This window comes from Miniopterus natalensis, chromosome 10 (assembly GCF_054644295.1).
Source record: "Miniopterus natalensis isolate mMinNat1 chromosome 10, mMinNat1.hap1, whole genome shotgun sequence".
Lineage (NCBI taxonomy): Eukaryota > Metazoa > Chordata > Mammalia > Chiroptera > Miniopteridae > Miniopterus > Miniopterus natalensis.
The window spans coordinates 55862678-55880058 of record NC_142090.1 but is presented as its reverse complement, the minus strand read 5'-3'; the positions used below and the strand labels follow the sequence as shown (position 1 = coordinate 55880058).

Here is a 17381-nt window from a genome sequence, read left to right as displayed (position 1 = left end):
TCTGAGATCAGGTCTTTTACCTCCTTGGTTAAATTTATTCCTAAGTACCTTATTTTTTTGTCATTGCAATAGTAAATGGGTTTGTTTTCATAGTTTCTCTTTCTCGTAGTTCATTATTGGTGGATAAAAATACCACCAATTTCTGAATATTAGTTTTATATCCTACTACTTTGCTGAATTCATTTATTAGATCTGATAGTTTTTTGGTGGAGTCTTTAGGGTTTTCTATGTATCACCTGCAATTAATGACCATTTTACTTCTTCATTTCCAATTTGGATGCCTTTTTGTTTCTTCTTCCTGTCTGATGGCTGTGGCTAGGACTTCCAGTAGTATGTTGGAGAAGAGTGGTGAAGGCGGACATTCCTCCTTGTGCCTGATCTTAAGGGAAACGCTTTTAGTTTTTGTCCACTGAGTATGATGTTGGCTGTGGATTTGTCATACATGGCCTTTATTATGTTGAAGTATGATCCTCTATTCCTACTTTATTTATCACAAATGGGTGCTGGATTTTATCAAATAATCTTTATGCATCTGTTGATATGATCATGTGATTTTTGCTTTTCAATTTGTTTCTGTGATGTATCATATTTATTGATTTGTGAATATTGTACCAGCCTTGCATCCCCAGAATAAATTTCATTTCATCATGGTGTATGATCTTTTTAATGTATTGTTGGATTTGGTTTGCTAATATTTTGTTAAGGATTTTAGCATCTATGTTCATCAGGGATATTGGCCTATAATTTTCTTTCTTTGTTGTGTCTTTGTCTGGTTTTGGGATTAGGATAATGCTAGCCTTGTAAAAAGAGCTTGGAAGTCTTCCCTCCTCTTGGGTTTTTTGGAATAGTTTGAGAAGGATAGGTGTTATTTCTCTGACTGATAAAATTCACCTGTGAAGCCACGCAGTCCAGTTTTGTTTGCTGGGAAGTTTTTTTTGTTTTTTTTTATTACTGCTTCAGTTTCATTCATTATTATCAATCTATTCAGGTTTTCTGATTCTTCCTGATTCAGTTTTAGAAGATTATATATTTCTGGGAATTTGTCCATCTTGCCCAGGTTGTCCAATCTTTTGGCATATAGTTGTTCATAATATTGTCTTACAATCCTTTGTATCTCTGTGATGTCAGCCGTTACTTCTCCTCTTTCATTTCTGATTTTATTTGTGTGGGTCTTCTCTCTTTTTTTCTTGATGAGTCTGATTAGAGGTTCATCAATCTTGTTTTTCTTTTCAAAGAACCAGCTCTTGATTTCATTGGTCTTTTGTGTTGTTGTTTTTTTTTAGTCTCTATGTCATTTATTTCCAGAAACAAAATCATTTTTTAAAAAGACAAAATACCATTAAACAACATGCCCACACATTCAGTCCATTGGAATATGTGAGAATTTAAAGGGTACTTGATCCCATGGAACTTCAAGTCTTATTATGGAAACAAGAAAATACAAAGAACAGATCTCAAGGCAATGTATTATTGAGAGCCTCAATAAATGGAACTGACAATAAATAGAATGCACAAAAAGGAAAGATCTCTGTGAATCAGAACAGTCAAGTCAGGGTTCATGCAGGTTATAAAATTCTATTCTTAGAAGGCGTATAGAATGTCAGGAGGTTGGAGAGAGGCAGAGAAGGACATTTCAAATGAGAAGAACATTTTCCTTTGTAGCAAAGGAAAAACCACAAGTGACTTCAGAGGTACTGAGAAGATAAGCCTGTTTATAGCTGCGGGTTCAAATTGAGGAATCAATATGAACAGTTAGAGACCATGGAGGGCTGTGTGCCAGGCACTGTACTAGGTACTTCAAATGCATTAGTAGCTTACTGAAGTACACAGCCAACTGACAGGTAGGTATAAATATGATCCCATTTGGTAGGCAAGGAAACAGAAGCCTGGAAAGGTTAAGTGGGAAGCCCAAAGTTTCCTGGCTGGTCAATAATAGCACCAGATTGATTTCCTGGTAGGTCTGATTCCTGAGTCCATGCTTTGAACAACCACATCCTCTATTAATAGAAAAGGGTAAAAACAGACTGCTGAGAATTTTTATCATGGCCAATGAACATGAAAGGACTATTCAAAATGAAAGTCCTATTAAAAATACCTAACTGCAGTAGGTAGAGATGATTAGCAAAGCAGATTCATGATAAAAATGTCTCCATTACATGAGTTAGAATGAATTTCTCCAACTCAGGGTAGATTAATGCAAAATTTTACATTTTCATCTATCTGTGTGTTATCATTATGAGAACATCTAATAGAGTAGATTACATGGAAATTCATGAACATTCTGAAAAAGCCATCATCATCATAACCACAGATGATATGTAAATGCAATATCCCTAATCCAAAAAAGAACAGCTTCTATGTTTATTTTAAATCACTTTCTTCAAATAGTGGAATTACCAATAGCTTAGCTAAGAATGAAACTGCAGTTTAATATCTGAGAGTTGTAAAGGGTAATGATATGACTATAATTTTGAAAAGCATTTAAAATATTTACTTCTTAATAGGTTGCATATTGTTTAGCTTCCCCATTTTAATTTCAAAAAGAAGTACTTCTCTTTGGATTTAATGTAAGCCATATTGTAGCAATGAGAATAGTATATTTGATTTCTACAATGCACATGCATAAAAATAGATGAAAAGAAGTATCTCTGATGCTAAAGATGGAAATTATTTTCCCTGGGATCTCTTATACTTCTAAATGGTATGCATACAGATGAAAAACTTTCCACAATTTCTGCCACATATGGACATGTGTGGATATGCATGGACGGATCCTAAATAACATAAATGTTCCTTTAAAGTATTTTGCCTATACCTTTATTCAACTTTTTCATTCATTCAAATAGGAAACAAATGTATATTTCTAAGTGTGCTTTTTTAATAATATGGAATGCTATAAATTCTATCATGAAAGTAGCTAATATCCATGTTTCATAAGAAATGGCACTATTGTTTGAAACTGAAGATTTGAAATACAGTGTATGCAGCTACTATCAAGCATTCAGAAGAGAAAAAACAGGTAAGCTAATAGAAAAGTGACCACTGTGCAGAGAAGTGAATTTCATTCACCTTCTTGCTACTAGTAGCAATAAATTTTTCGTTCCATGGCTGTGCTATATTCCTTTCCTTAGAAGGCTATTAATATCTTCAAACTAGATCTGGTACACCCAGGAAATAGGAAAAAACATTGATGAATGAACATGATAATCAGGGCCTAAAACACATCAGACACTTTGAGATTGGGTTAGAAACACATTTTAACAAAGCTCAAGAATAAGACATTATCTTGTGAATTTATATCTATCACCAAGGCTCCCTTAATGGATGTAAAATGTCAGCCTGACCAGAACAAGCTCAAGAAAGACTTAAACTGGAAGATGAATACAATTACTGACTGAGCCATGAATCTTATTTTTTTTCTAGGAGAAATGCTAAGCCAATCAAGAGAAATGAAGACTGAGTATGTATGTAGATAGAGATAAGCGCATTAATTTCCAATTCCATTTAAACTCCCTCAGATCAAGTACAAAGCCAGAGGGTCTAAAGCATAGTAATCTACAAATAGATGCATAAAGATTTTTCCACATAATGGTCTTGATTGCTATAAGCAGTTCCAAATTAAACAAACAAAACAGTTGTCTTCAAGTGCCAGTATTTAATTTCAAATCAGCTAAATATCATATCAACATAACCCACTGATTTGAAAATAAAACCAAAGTTTTCTTCCTTCTTTTTCCTATAAAATATTCTAGCTAATATAACATATTTGTAAAAATCATGTAAATTTTTTAATCCCAGCCGCTGTAAAATTGAAATAAGATTGAATATCTCTCTCTCTTACATCTTATGGAACAAACAGTCTAAAATGGGTAATAGGTTCTGATTTATGCAAAATCTATGAAAAACAGTGACTTCCTAAAGAGGTACTTTTTCTTAAGAGATACTTTCTTATGAGCTTGAGGAAATGGTTTAGATAGTAGAGCAAAGAATACAAAATAGATATGACTCAAAGAAAAGCTTTATCATCAAAGGCACAGCAGAAGGTAATTAACAAACCTCTATATTTATAGAGAAACAGATGCTATTTTTAAATACATTATAGGAAACCAGAGCAGAAACACTATTTTCTTTATTCAAACAAGAAATCAACATTTTTATTTCTTTTCTTAACAGATTTCTTCCTAAGAAAAATACCATTTCAACCATGGTTTGGCTCACACACATACACACAAAAGCAACTTAAAAGGAATGCTGTTCTTCTGAAAGTCAGGGGGTGAAACAGGATGAAAGACATAATTTATTTACCAGAAGCAATTATCCTTATCTGGGAGGACAGCTGAAGGAAGTCACCTCATACTGCACCTTACCTGGACTAGCTTAGGGAAAAGCACACATGTATAATTGTACAGAATTTTATAACAAAGAACAAGGGCAAAGAGCACTCGAATGTATCTCCCAAAAAAAACATAACAGTTCCCAAAATAATCTTAAATTTCACATTCAAATATGGTTGCACTGTGGGAAATGTTTACCAAAAAGCATCAAAAGCAGCTGTAATATACAATTAGTGTAGTGGAATGTAGATGCGTATAGTAGAACATTTTCTAAGCATGTTTTTTTAAATATATACTGATACATATAATTAGTAAACTTTCATAAACACTAATGACATCTTAAACTTGTCCTCTATTGGTACTACCTACGTTAGCAGAACCATCTCAATGTCATCACTTGAAAAATTAATGCTGGCACTCATTTCCATACTTGCTCCCACCTACACCCCTTGATTCCCACTGCATGGTATGTACATCCTGCATCAGTGCTTCCCCGAGTGTGGGCTGTATTGTGAATATGCTGAGATATCATTCCTATGCTTTTGTTAAAGTATATGGAAAAAGGGACTTTGCAGATATAATTAAGGTCCCTTATCAGTTGACTGAGTTAATGAGAAGGGAGAAAATATGGAACGGGCCTGACTTAAACAGGTGAGGCCACAAGCGGGTCAGGAAGCAGCAGCAGCAGCTCTTCTGCAGGCCTGGAAAAGCAACAGCCATGCAATGCCTAGCAAAGGACTATGTGGCAATGACCTGAAGATGACCTCTAGTTGCTGAGAGAGGTCTACAGACAACCGCTAGCAAGAACACAGGCACCTCAGTCATGCAACCAGTTCTGCATTCTGCCACTGACCTGAATGAGCTTGAAAGACAACCCTGAGCCTCAGATACAGTCGCCTCCCCAGCCAGGACCTTTATTCCACCCTGAGCAGAGGACCCAGCTAATCTGAAAATGGTCTCCTGATCTACAATGAGATAATAAATCTGTGTTGTTTTAAGCCACTAAGTCTGTGGCAATTCATTACACAACAGTAGAAAATGAGCCCTAACCAAACTTCTAATTTTCTCTTTACCTCATCATCAGCACCAGATTGTTTAATAAGCCTGGAGTGGATATGTGAAAATCTGGAAAAGCACCTATAGAGGGGAAAGGATGACAACTTTAGCAATGGACATATTGATCTTGAAGTGATTACAAAAAGCCTGGTCCATTGAGAGGAAGGCAGTAGTAACTGGAGGTGTGGGGAGAAAACTCATGAAAGAGGGCAGGTTTAGGAAATACCTACAGAACTAGAGTTGAGCTATGATGGTAACTGGGAGAATAAAAAGACACTGCCTCAGGCTTGGATGTGCCCACATTTAGAGAAAGAGGTGATATTAAAGAAATATGAGAAAAGGAAGGATGAACTGGTATTTTTAAAAAGAGTTTTAATGATGGGAGAATCAACCTTTTCAACCTTTCCGGACAAAAAACGGTTATTAAATTTGAAGACAAGTGTGTTGCTGGTAATGTGGGTGAGAGCTGAGTCAGTAGAATAACACTGGCAAAAACCAGAGAGTGAGAAAATGAAAAAGTGGTTCATTATTTTTCCTTTTTTTTAGATAGGTAATAAAATCCAAATAATCATCACCACTGCCCATTCTAAAAATGAAAATACACATACCCATAAAGAAGGAAAAATCTTCTATGTACAATCCTATTATATATTCTAATCCTAAATTCATCAATATTTGGAAAGATGTGGGAACAAAATCAGATTGATTATAGCTACCCTATGGGAATTACTTGTTTTCTAATTTAGAATTTCTTCTCATAAACTTGATGGCTACCATCCTTTGCAGATCCATAGTTTGAGGGGAAAATTTGAACCTGTCCAGTTGGATTAAAAAATGAATGTATGCAATTACTGTGTAGAATAACAAAGGTGTATTTTTCTGTTTATGTGACCTTTTTGGAGCTTGCTTATAAATGAAAGCTCTAGCGTAAGTTTTCATCCAGGGATTTTATAGTTTACAAGGTAATGAATATGTCTGACAACCATAAGCCAGCATGTTCTGAAATTAATACTATATGTTAAATTTTTTGACAGAAGGAACCAATTTTTTATATTTTTTATCCTAAGTCAAAATAACCTAATTGATCATAGAATTTGTCCCTTCATAGTCTGTATTCTCTCCCACAGAATAAGATGAAAAATACTCTCCATGGGACACGGAGAATACTAAAAGTCATACTTGCCAGAGACTGAGCTAGGTCTCTCGGGTACAAAAAAGATGTTGTCTGATTTCCCAAGACTTACAATCAAGAGGCTCACAACTCCTGAACATTTTTATGTGAGCTGAGATACATCACAATGTCCAGTGTTCATGGGATGTTAAAAACTGCTATTAAGGTAAAATGTGCAGAATTAACTCACTGTCTTTTGTTTTCTGAGCTGCCCAATGGGCACTTATGACTACTGTAAATATTGGCACAGCATTTCCCACTGAAAGTCTTAAGGAAATGATTATACCAGTCAAAGAAAATTGAAGAGATCTAGTTTTATGAAAAATCCCTGGGGGTGGGGGCAAGGGAGGGGGAAATGGGGGGGTTGGAGGGGGGGTAGAGAGGTGTGTGGAAGAGCAGGGAAATCATCCAAAACTTCTTGCAAAGGGAAAGATGGTGGGGAAATATTAAATCATGAATCTTCACTGATCAGGTCTGGATTCAAAGGTTATCTCACAGATACAGTTATAAAATAATAAGCTCTTATAAACAGGCCAAAAAAGGGTAAAGGAAATCAAGGCAGACCTAATGAAATTACAGCAGGCAGAATTCATGTAAATTAGATAGCAGAGTGAAAAGAAAATCAATACATGTCCCCTAACCTTTCTCTCTTTTTTTCTTTCATATGCTGATCTATGCTTTTAGGTTTTCATTTTTCCCCCACATAAACAGAGTAAAAGGAGGTAATTTGGTACAATACATAGGATAGAGCCAGTAACTAATAAAAACTACATTCCTATGAGGAATTTTTAAAAACCTACTAAAAACATTGCAGTTACAGCCCACCCGACGTTGCTCAGCAGTTGAGCATCAACCCAGGATCCAGGAGATCGAGGTTCGATTCCAGGTCTGGGCACATGCTCGGGGCTCGATCCCCAGCAGGCGTCATGCAGGAGGCAGCCGATCAATGATCCTCTCTCATCACTGATGTTTCTCTCTCTCTCTCCCTCTACCTTCCTCTCTCTGAAATCAATAAAAACATATTTTAAAAAATGTAGCTACATATTTCTGAAACTAAAAACTATCTCAAATTCACTGTAAAATTCAACTATAAAAATGCTTCTACTCTTTGATCCACCTCGTTTAGAATTTTTCTTGAAGCAATAATCCCCCCCCAAAAAAAAGGTTCTACTACACAAATATGTTTATAATAGCATCACTTATAAAGTTCAAGGCTGGGAATAACATAAGTATCCAATAAATTGTTAATTCCTTTGCAAGTTATGGAACATTGGCAAATTAGATCTCATGTAACAAAACTGGATGTGCAATATATGGAACTGTTTGTGACAAATGTTAAATGCAATGGGCAGAATATGAATTCTAACTAAGTATGATGACAATGACATAAAATATGAGCATTCTCCAACTGGAAAGGGCAAGAAAGAAATAAAAAGGGAAAAGCCAGTTGTTTTCTTTGGATGATAAGATTTTATAGGAACATTTTTTTCTTTTTATTTGTTATTGTTGCCATAAATTCTGGAAATCTTTTACAAAATAATTCTTTAAAAATGATGACTAAATCAGAAAAAAGTTTTCATTTTATTCTAATTTGCTTCTCATTGCTTAGGTGGGAAGGAGGGACAAAGGAGAGTAGTTATTAAAATCAAAAGAAACTAAGGACGGGCTCGATTTATCCAGAGATTTTTACATCAAAGAGGAAACAGATATGGTATCGTCTATTCTAATGAGCTGCTAAAGTCATAGTAAGGACCCTTTCTCACAGCTTTAGTCTGTGGCTGGCTGACTGTACTGTTAATATACTGTTAATGTATTGCAAGTATAATAAATTATAATAAATACGGTGATAACATGAACTGCTTATGTTGAAACTGGGATTGTGAAAAATATTTTGTATCTGAATTCCTTTCAGTGTCTGTACCCAGCCCTGATTAGAATGCTGCACAGAAAAAAGAATTAAGAAAATGAAGACATTCACCCTAGAGGATTTCTGAACACTGGGAGGGCAAAAAGCCTTGTATGAATTTTAACACTTGATTCTGTTCATTCTTTATCAATTTCCAAAAGAAAAAAGGGTAACTATGTGAAAAAACGAGCAATGAAGACCTACTGTATTCAAAATACACATGCAGGTAATTATTTCCAAACCTATCAGGAGCATAAAACAGACTGTGCTGCTTGTTTTTCATCTGCTTCCATATTTCAATTTTACCAGCTAGTAGGCAACTTAAACGCCTTCTGCAACAATAAAGATTATGTGGTGATTATATTTAAGTATTATCTACCTGACAATCTTCTATAGAAAGACCTAGAATATGTGGAGATCAAAGAGACCCATATTTTTCTAGCCAATTTGCCTGTGCATTTATAGTTAAAATAGAACAAGCAGTTTAATTATCGGCATATAAAGCCCAGAGGATGGCATGCTAGTTACTAATTTGGCAGCAGGATTTTCTGACACAAGTATATACTAACTCAGTGTGCTGGTTATACCAGCCCAGCAAACTTATCCCCTTCCTTTGCGAAATGGCTCCACCATTCAATGAATGGACTGCTAAACATGGGAAAAGCTGCTGGTATTATCATTTGATCCAGCGATTGAACATGTGACCAAGCAGCGCCAATCAAGTTCTTTCCCTTGGGTTTTTATATATTCTTTAATGGAGAAACAGAAGGCTTCTTCCCACATAGTTTGCTGGCTGAAATGTTATAAGTCTGGATCTTTCTATAACCATAGTGTTTTTCTCAGCATGAAGTAAAAGTGTACTAAGAGAGAATGAAGCTGACACAGATAGAAGAACAAAGAAATAAAAGGAATAGACCTGATATGACTGAGACCAGGGATGTAGCCATGCCTAAAGCCAGTTTCTCCCCACAAATATAATCCCTGTAAATTGAAATAAATAAATTCCCTGTTTTGTTTAAATTATTTGGTTACACCTATAAGTAGAGTCTTAAGCAAAAGTAAGTAAAATGAGGTGGAAATAAAGAGTTGACTCATCTACTCTAGCCTAACAATGCTTTTACACAGAGCAACTGGTGGTATATTGCTCCACTCACAGATTGAGTAGCTCATATGTGCCTTATGAGAGAGAAAAATTACTTTAAATGCTGCTAGGAAATCATAACTGGAACTCACTCAGTGACTTTTAATATTAAATTAGAATTTTTTTCTCAGAAGAATATTTGGGCAGAGGACAGAGTACATAAAGTTGGAATCCAAAATATTGCAAACATTTAAAATCATTCATATAAAAAAACCCAATGATTTTATGATAAAAAACTTAAACATGAATGTACTTAGTTTAATTTATCAAGTCTTCCAACAGGTATACAGAAAGTCAATGACAATTTTCACACAACAGAACATACTACAAAATTTTTGAACAACTTTGTGTAGAAAAAAATGCTATGCAACTTTTTCATTGATCCAAATCCTCTATATCACTTAAGCAGAACATTTTTCTCTTGGTTACATCCAAATGAAATACTCTCATTGAACATAAACCACCTTACTAGCTGCCCATCGTGGGATTTCTTGGCCAACACTGCACTGTTTTATGGATCATTTAGCACATATTAATCTATAACACTAGAAAATTTTAGTTTGCAAGTTACTAAGGGCATTTGAATTTCACTTTGTCCAGGCTGATGAATCCTAAGAATGCAGAGGTCACATTAAAAATATGTAAAGAGCCCGGCGAGATGTGGCTCAGCGGTAGAGCATTCAAACTAGGATCCACGAGATCACGGTTCGATTCCCAGTCAGGGCAAATGCTCAGGTTACAGGCTTGATCCCCAGTTGGGGGTGTGCAGGAGGCAGCCGGTCAATGACTCTCTTATCACTGATGTTTCTCTCTCTCTCTCTCCCTCACCCTTCCTCTCTCTGAAATCAATAAAGACATATTTTTAAAATATATATATATGTAATGAGAAGAAATTCCAAATGAATCAAACTTCCTTCAGACAAATGTGTCTAGTCTTTTATGACACAAAGACTTCTATGAGGATTTGATAAAAGCCATGGCCCTCCTCTCCTAAAAATTTCATATGTCAAATGCAATTTTAGGGGTTGCTGAAATTCAGTGTCTATCCATAAAGAGCAAGTTAGGAAAATGTGTTTTAGATCCATTGAAAAGTCCATTTAAGAAAAAAATGCTATAATCACTTGTCTGAAAAGAGGCAATATATTTTTACATATTTTATTTCTGAGCCAGATCACTAACAGGAAACATAAGGCAACAATGACAAAAACCTAATCCATTTAGGTTTTTAAGGCCAAATGGACCATATAAAACACCCAGAATACAGCAACAGGATATGTGTCATATTATAAGTGATCCTCAGCAAACCTTTGGCACATATTGGTAGGTCCTTCCCAGCACCAAGGTTTGCTTTAGACAAATTTTGAAATCTGTAAAAATAATTCCCACCCCTCAGTTTACTTTAACAAGATTTAAGATGTCTGGAAGGTCCAGGCAAATGGTTGCTTTCACACTGGGGAACTGGGTGCCAGGGCAGGAAGAAACGTTTCCCGTATGTCTCCTTTTTAAAAAAAAAAATTATCTTTATTCTTGAAAGTATTACAAATATCCACTTTTTTCCCCCACTGACCCCCTCAACACCCCCCCAAGGCCTTCACCACACTACTGTCTGTGTCCATGGGTTATGCATATATGTATATAAATTCTTTGGTTCATCTCTTTCCACCCCCAACATCCCCCCTTCCCTCTGAGATTCATCAGTCTGTTCCATGCTTCTATGTCTCTGGATCTATTTTGTTCATCAGTTTATTGTGTTCATTAGCTTCCACATATGAGTGAGATCATGTGATACTTGCCTTTCTCTGACTGGCTTATTTCACTTAGCATAATACTCTCCAGGTCCCTCCATGCTGCCTCAAAAGGTAAGAAGAGATCTTTCTTTTTTACAGCTGCATAGTATTCCATGTGTAAAGATGCCACATCTTTTTTATCCACTCATTTACTGATGGGCACTTGGGCTATTTTCAGATCTTAGCTATGGTAAACAGCACTGCTATGGACATAGGAGTGCATATGTTCTTTCTGATTGGTGTTTCAGGATTCTTAAGATATATTCTTAGAAGTGGAATCACCAGGTCAAATCGCAGTTCCATTTTTAATTTTTTGAGGAAACTCCGTACTGTTTTCCACAGTGGATGCACCAGCCTGCACTCCCATCAGCAGTGTACAATATGTCTTTTTGTGCTAGGTATCTTCCATTTGCTTCTTGAGATCCACTTGCCATCCTGCTATGTCCCAGGAGGCTCACCTGTCAGGTTAGCATCAGGGTTTCCTGCCCTCTGGCTTCTGGCTGGGTTGGACAGTGGAAAGCAGGAAATGGAAAGAATGAGGATAGAGGGTTTATTCCTGGCTCTCTCACTCAAGGCCTGACACCTGTACAGTAAGACTGGCTCCATGGTTCTAGTACCCACTCCCTCCCCTTGATTCCAGCTGGGCTGACACTACCAGCCAGGTTACTGCATTATAGCTTCCTTACCCCCATGCTTTTGTAAATGGTTTCACTGTAAATAAACCCTCTTGAAATAATCCTATTTGGAATGCCATCTGTTCCCTACTGGGCCCCTGACTGATTCACTCTTCTTCACATTTTAAATTATATACTATGTGAATATAAAAGATATAAATTTAAATTTTTTTAAATATATGTCCTCTTGAGTAAATACATCTGCAGGACCTGGTGACTACCTGGGCCTATTGCACTGGGGAGCAGTGGAAAGAGTCATACTTAATGTAACTCACCTGGTAAAATTTCAACAGTACTGCCAAGGTAGACTGGGATAGGGAAGGAGGGAACGAAACCACGATCAATACAACTTAGAGGAAACAAACGAGGAAAACGGTTTGTCTCTACTCTTCCAGTGACAGCCTGAAAGTACAAATCACAAACCCATGCACGTGGCAGCCATGAGCCTTCCTTTAAGAGCGGAGATGCACTGTGGCGGAGAGCAGCCTCCTATGGAATGTTGTTGCACGTGGTTGTGGCACCAGCCCCTCCCTTCTTGACAAACCATGAGCAGAGCCATTAAAAATCCTACTGTGTTAGGATTTAGCCAGCTAGTCCCAACTTTCAACTGAAGGGAGACTCCAGTTCTGGCCTAAGTGAAACCCCAGGAGAAAAGATGGAGCACCTTGTCATTCTCATCAACTTCTTTCACATTGGCAATTAGAGAGCACACCGTGGGTAATACTCAACGCCTGCTTACTAACACCACACCAGTGCTCGTGAGAATGCAGTAGGTCACAGTCACAGGTGTAAGAGAAAAACCCGTTCTGATTAATCATTAGTATTCCCCAGAAAAAATTTACTTACCACATAAGAGATGCCTTTCACTTTCCTTAGTAAATTCTTATAAATGTTCAGGAACTTAACAGTTAGTCCCATTTTCATCAGTATTATGGATGATGATACAATACTAAAGTAGTTTTTATGGCTTAAGGCTTAATCTTTTTAAGAACAAAATATATGTAAGAGTAAATGCATTCCCTTAAGAATTTCAAAACCAGTATGCTAAAATTTAAAAAGGGCTAATGTATCTTGTCCCTAGTTCAATGATAAATTACCTGAATTTTTTTATCATACCAATATGGAATGTTAATGAAGTTAATTATTTTTTCTAGTTTAGTAGTGTACGCGTTTTTTAATAAATTTCAGAAAAGAAAATCATCAGGCACGATATATTGTAACAGTATATCATATGTATTTTGATATTATAAGCACAATCTTTTTAATATTACAAAGGTATAGTACTCATAAGCTATCTATCAAAAGGAATGTGCACTGATACTAGTTTTATCCAAAGCTTTATGTAACCATTACTATAGCCAATCATTTCTTATAAGTAACTATGCAATTCACTTTCTACAATTACTATGTAAAAAACAGATTTGTTGCTAAGAAGCCATTATGCACTACTAAGAGACCACATAAAAAGTATTTGACCTCCAGGGATTTTCATGTTCATGTTTCAGTTTGTGTGCCTGAAACAGGAAAACAGGAAGTGAACATGCCACTGGGAGTCTGAAAGAGTAAGTTCAATTGGAAAATCTCTCTTTGGAAAGGGTAGTTCTTCCTTTACAATGTGCTTCATTGTCAATGCATGTTGCAAATAAGGAAAAAAGCAATGCTTTGTATTTCTACCCAATCATATCATTTATTCTATTAGATTTAAATTCTCTATTTTTTTATTCAGTACTGGTGTTTTTCTGCTCTAGTTAGCTCTAATATGCTAATTGGGTAAAAGAGTCTAGTGTTGGGGGGAAAAATCTAGATTACTTAATATAATGTATTTACAAAATAAAAGGTCCCTCACAATACTGCCCTGCTGGCGTGGCTCAGCGGTTGATCATCGACCTATGATCCAGGAGATTGCAGTTCGATTCCCAGTCAGGTCACATGCCTGGGTTGGGGGCTCAATCCCCAGTCGGGGGGGTGTAGGAGGCAGCCGATCAATCACTCTCTCTTCATTGATGTTTCTATCTCTCTCTCTCTCCCTTCCTCTCTCTGAAATAAAGATGTATTTTAAATAATAATAAAAAAAAGGTCCCTCACAGAGGAGTTCTAATAGTGACACTGCCCTGTAATGGTTCTAAACAATGTTTTAAGGAAGAAAAACTATAGAAAAAGACACTGCGGCACCCAGGACAAACTGAAACAACAGGTAAAATGGTGGTTTCCAGGTGCTACAGCCTGCATCTATTTTCAGAGGATGAATGCTTTCGTGGCCACCTGACATGGGTAATCTACATATGAGTTAGCACACAAACAAACATGGCACACTGTTATTTCTCATGTCATTTTCATTAATGTGGGGTAGCAAATGCCAACCCTGGAAAACAGGTCTTTATTAAATAAAGGGTCCAGTTTGGAGACCTTGAATCAAGAGAGGGCCTAAGAACAAAATGAACCACTAACTCACTGGGACGATCTGAGTGTTTGTGGAAGTGGCAGAAAGTGGCAGTTGACAAAGTTTCTCCTTGATCTCTGGATATATATACACGGAGGGAAGAGATGGGGGGGAAATGCAAAGCTAATATATTTTGTATTTTTTATGAAAAAAAATTAGGAGAAGAATATATATATAGCCACCAGCATGCTTACATTTGTAAAAAGAAACAATGAAAGGAAAATTCATAAAAATGATTACCTATAATGAGGGAGGTGGAAATTGGGTGGAGGAAACAGATGCAAGCGAAACTTCTCTGAGTAGACACTTTATATATCTTATATAGTTTTTAACATGATATGCCTTACCTATTTCAAAAATTAAATTAAATTTTTTAAAATGCCAGCTGTTGGAAAACAAATAACCAAACTGGTAGTATAACTAAACAGAGAAAATATTTAAAGTGAATTTAGAGTATAGCACTTCCTTAGTGGGAAATATTCTAAGACCCAATGAAGATACTAACTAGTCTTAAAATATCACTCAGCATTTTTATGATTAGCAGGAAGTAATTATGTTATTGTCAAGAACTATGAATTTTATTTTAAGAAAAATACATACTGAAATATAATTTAATACACTGTAATGTACCTACTGATAATTCTAATTTTAAAATAACTCACAATTTTTAAATCTGTCCCCTAAAAGGGCCTAGAAACAATACCCCAATAGCAATAAATACATCTTGGACCCAGGTTTCAGTCTCTAGAGCCATTTCCCATTTCTCAGGAAGGGGTGGACTTACTATTTTATCTGTATTAATATCATCAATGAAATGTGTAATTTTTGTTAGGTAGAACCCTAACCACATGACAATGGATAGAGAAATACAACTAGAAAACCTTACATTCCCTGGCAAAGATCTAGAAGCTTTAGGAAAGTGACTTTCACACTATAATTTGCATAAGGATCACTTAGAGGCTGTTTAAAATACAGGGGTCAAAGTCCCACCCTCCACCCCCAGCATGTCTATTATGTCTGTAATGGGGCTCAAGATTCCTCTTTTTTTTTAATCCTCTAAAAAAAGATTCTAAAAAAAAAAATTCCTTTTTTTTCCCAACTGCTTTTCAGAGACAGTGGAAGGGAGAGAGAGAGAAAGAAACAGCAATCTGAGAGAGACACATTGATTGGTTGCCTCCCACAGGCCCCAACTAGGGCCAGGGATCAAGCCTGCAATCGAGGCACATGCCCTTGGTCACAATCGAACTCAGGACCTTCAGTCCACAGGCCAACACTCTAACCACTAAGTCAAACCAGCTAGGGCAGGACTCCCCATTTTAAACAATCATTCCAGCTACCTCTGACGAGAGTAATCAGAGAACATACTTGAAAAAGAAACAGCGTTAGAGAAAAGTATAATAGGTATTTTCCAGTTCTGTCATTCCTTCTACATCTGTTACATATGAGAAAAAAGTAAGAAAGAGCCAAAAATGGCTGCCTCATGAGAAAGAAAACTATTAAATTTATTTCAAAATGTACATATATAACCTTGATCCAAAATAAAAACTCAAGGGGGAAACCCAATAAATAACTCTGCTCCACCTCACAAATTTCACTAGTACAAAATGAAGCATAGATTTTTAGATTACTAATAAAAGAAAAATACATGAAAATATTAAGCTTCATCACTTGTTGGGACATGGTGCTTGAAGACAAATCCAAGCTGCGTGGCTCCAGAAGTCAAGCTTTCAGTATTTCCTGGCTTTGCTTAGCTTTGGTAAGAAGACATGTAATACACTAAGATGAAAGGTGATGGTTGGAGGTCTGGTTCCCTTTCCTCCTCCAGTTTCATCAATGCAGCTTTTTTATTTGGTCCAGCATATTCCTTTTACCACTTAGCTTCTCTTAGCCTCTTTTCTGAAACCAAATGCTTGCAGCTATGCCTATGATGATTGATTCCAAATGTAGAAGGGACAGTGTCGGCAATGGTGGAGACAGCCAAGTCCTATGGACGGAGCCAGAACCCACAGCTCCTTTACTTTGCTATGATATCACATGATATAAGGAAATTATTTAGGCATTTTACTATTCTCTTTCCACCTCTTTAACAGCACAACAAGATTTATCTACTTCACAGTGAATGAATATTTATTAAGTGCTTCCCAATGTATTTGTCTGCTCAGGCTGTTATAACAAAATGGACTGTAGTGGCTTAAAAAAACACATTTATTTCTCACAGTTTTGGAGGCTGGCAATTCCAAGATCAAGGTGCCTGCAGATTCAGTGTCTGGTGAGCATAACTCCTCCTGGCTTGCAGATGGTGGCTTTCTTGATGTATCCTTACATAGCAGAGAAAGAGCTCTGGTCTTGTCCTCTTTTTATGAGGGCACTAATCCCTTCATGAGAGCTCCACCCTAATTACTTCATTTAAACCTAATTACCTCCCAAATGCCCACCTCCTAATAACATCACGCTCCAGGTTAAGGCTTCAACATATGAACTATGTGAACTCATTCAATCCGTAACATCAATCCACGAATAACATTTATTAGGGTTCATACAAACTCAACCAACATTAACCCATAACTCTTTCTGAGATGGTTTTTAAAGTTCTTTTGATCTCCAGAAGAATGGTACATTCAGTACCCGTAATCTTTTTCTTTTTAATTAAATCTTTGGTACTCTATTTAGAATGAGAAGAAAAAGTGTCATTGTATATGCTAAACTATTTGGTAAGGTTTCTACCCCATACCAATGATCACTACATAGACAAGAGCATATTTAGTCACAGCTCCATATGGAAATCATCTGGGGAGCTCTACAAACCGGAAGATTCCCAGGTCCTCCCACCAGGTCTAGTGAATCGAATCTCTGAGGGTGGAACTTAGTTTGG

At 36.5% G+C, this 17381-nt stretch overlaps 1 protein-coding gene across 11 annotated transcripts in view; it reads right to left on the bottom strand.

The window, feature by feature from the left end:
• Positions 1-17381, bottom strand: part of ADAM22 (ADAM metallopeptidase domain 22) — a 184737-nt gene that overhangs the window by 99794 nt on the left and 67562 nt on the right. The window lies entirely within an intron of this gene.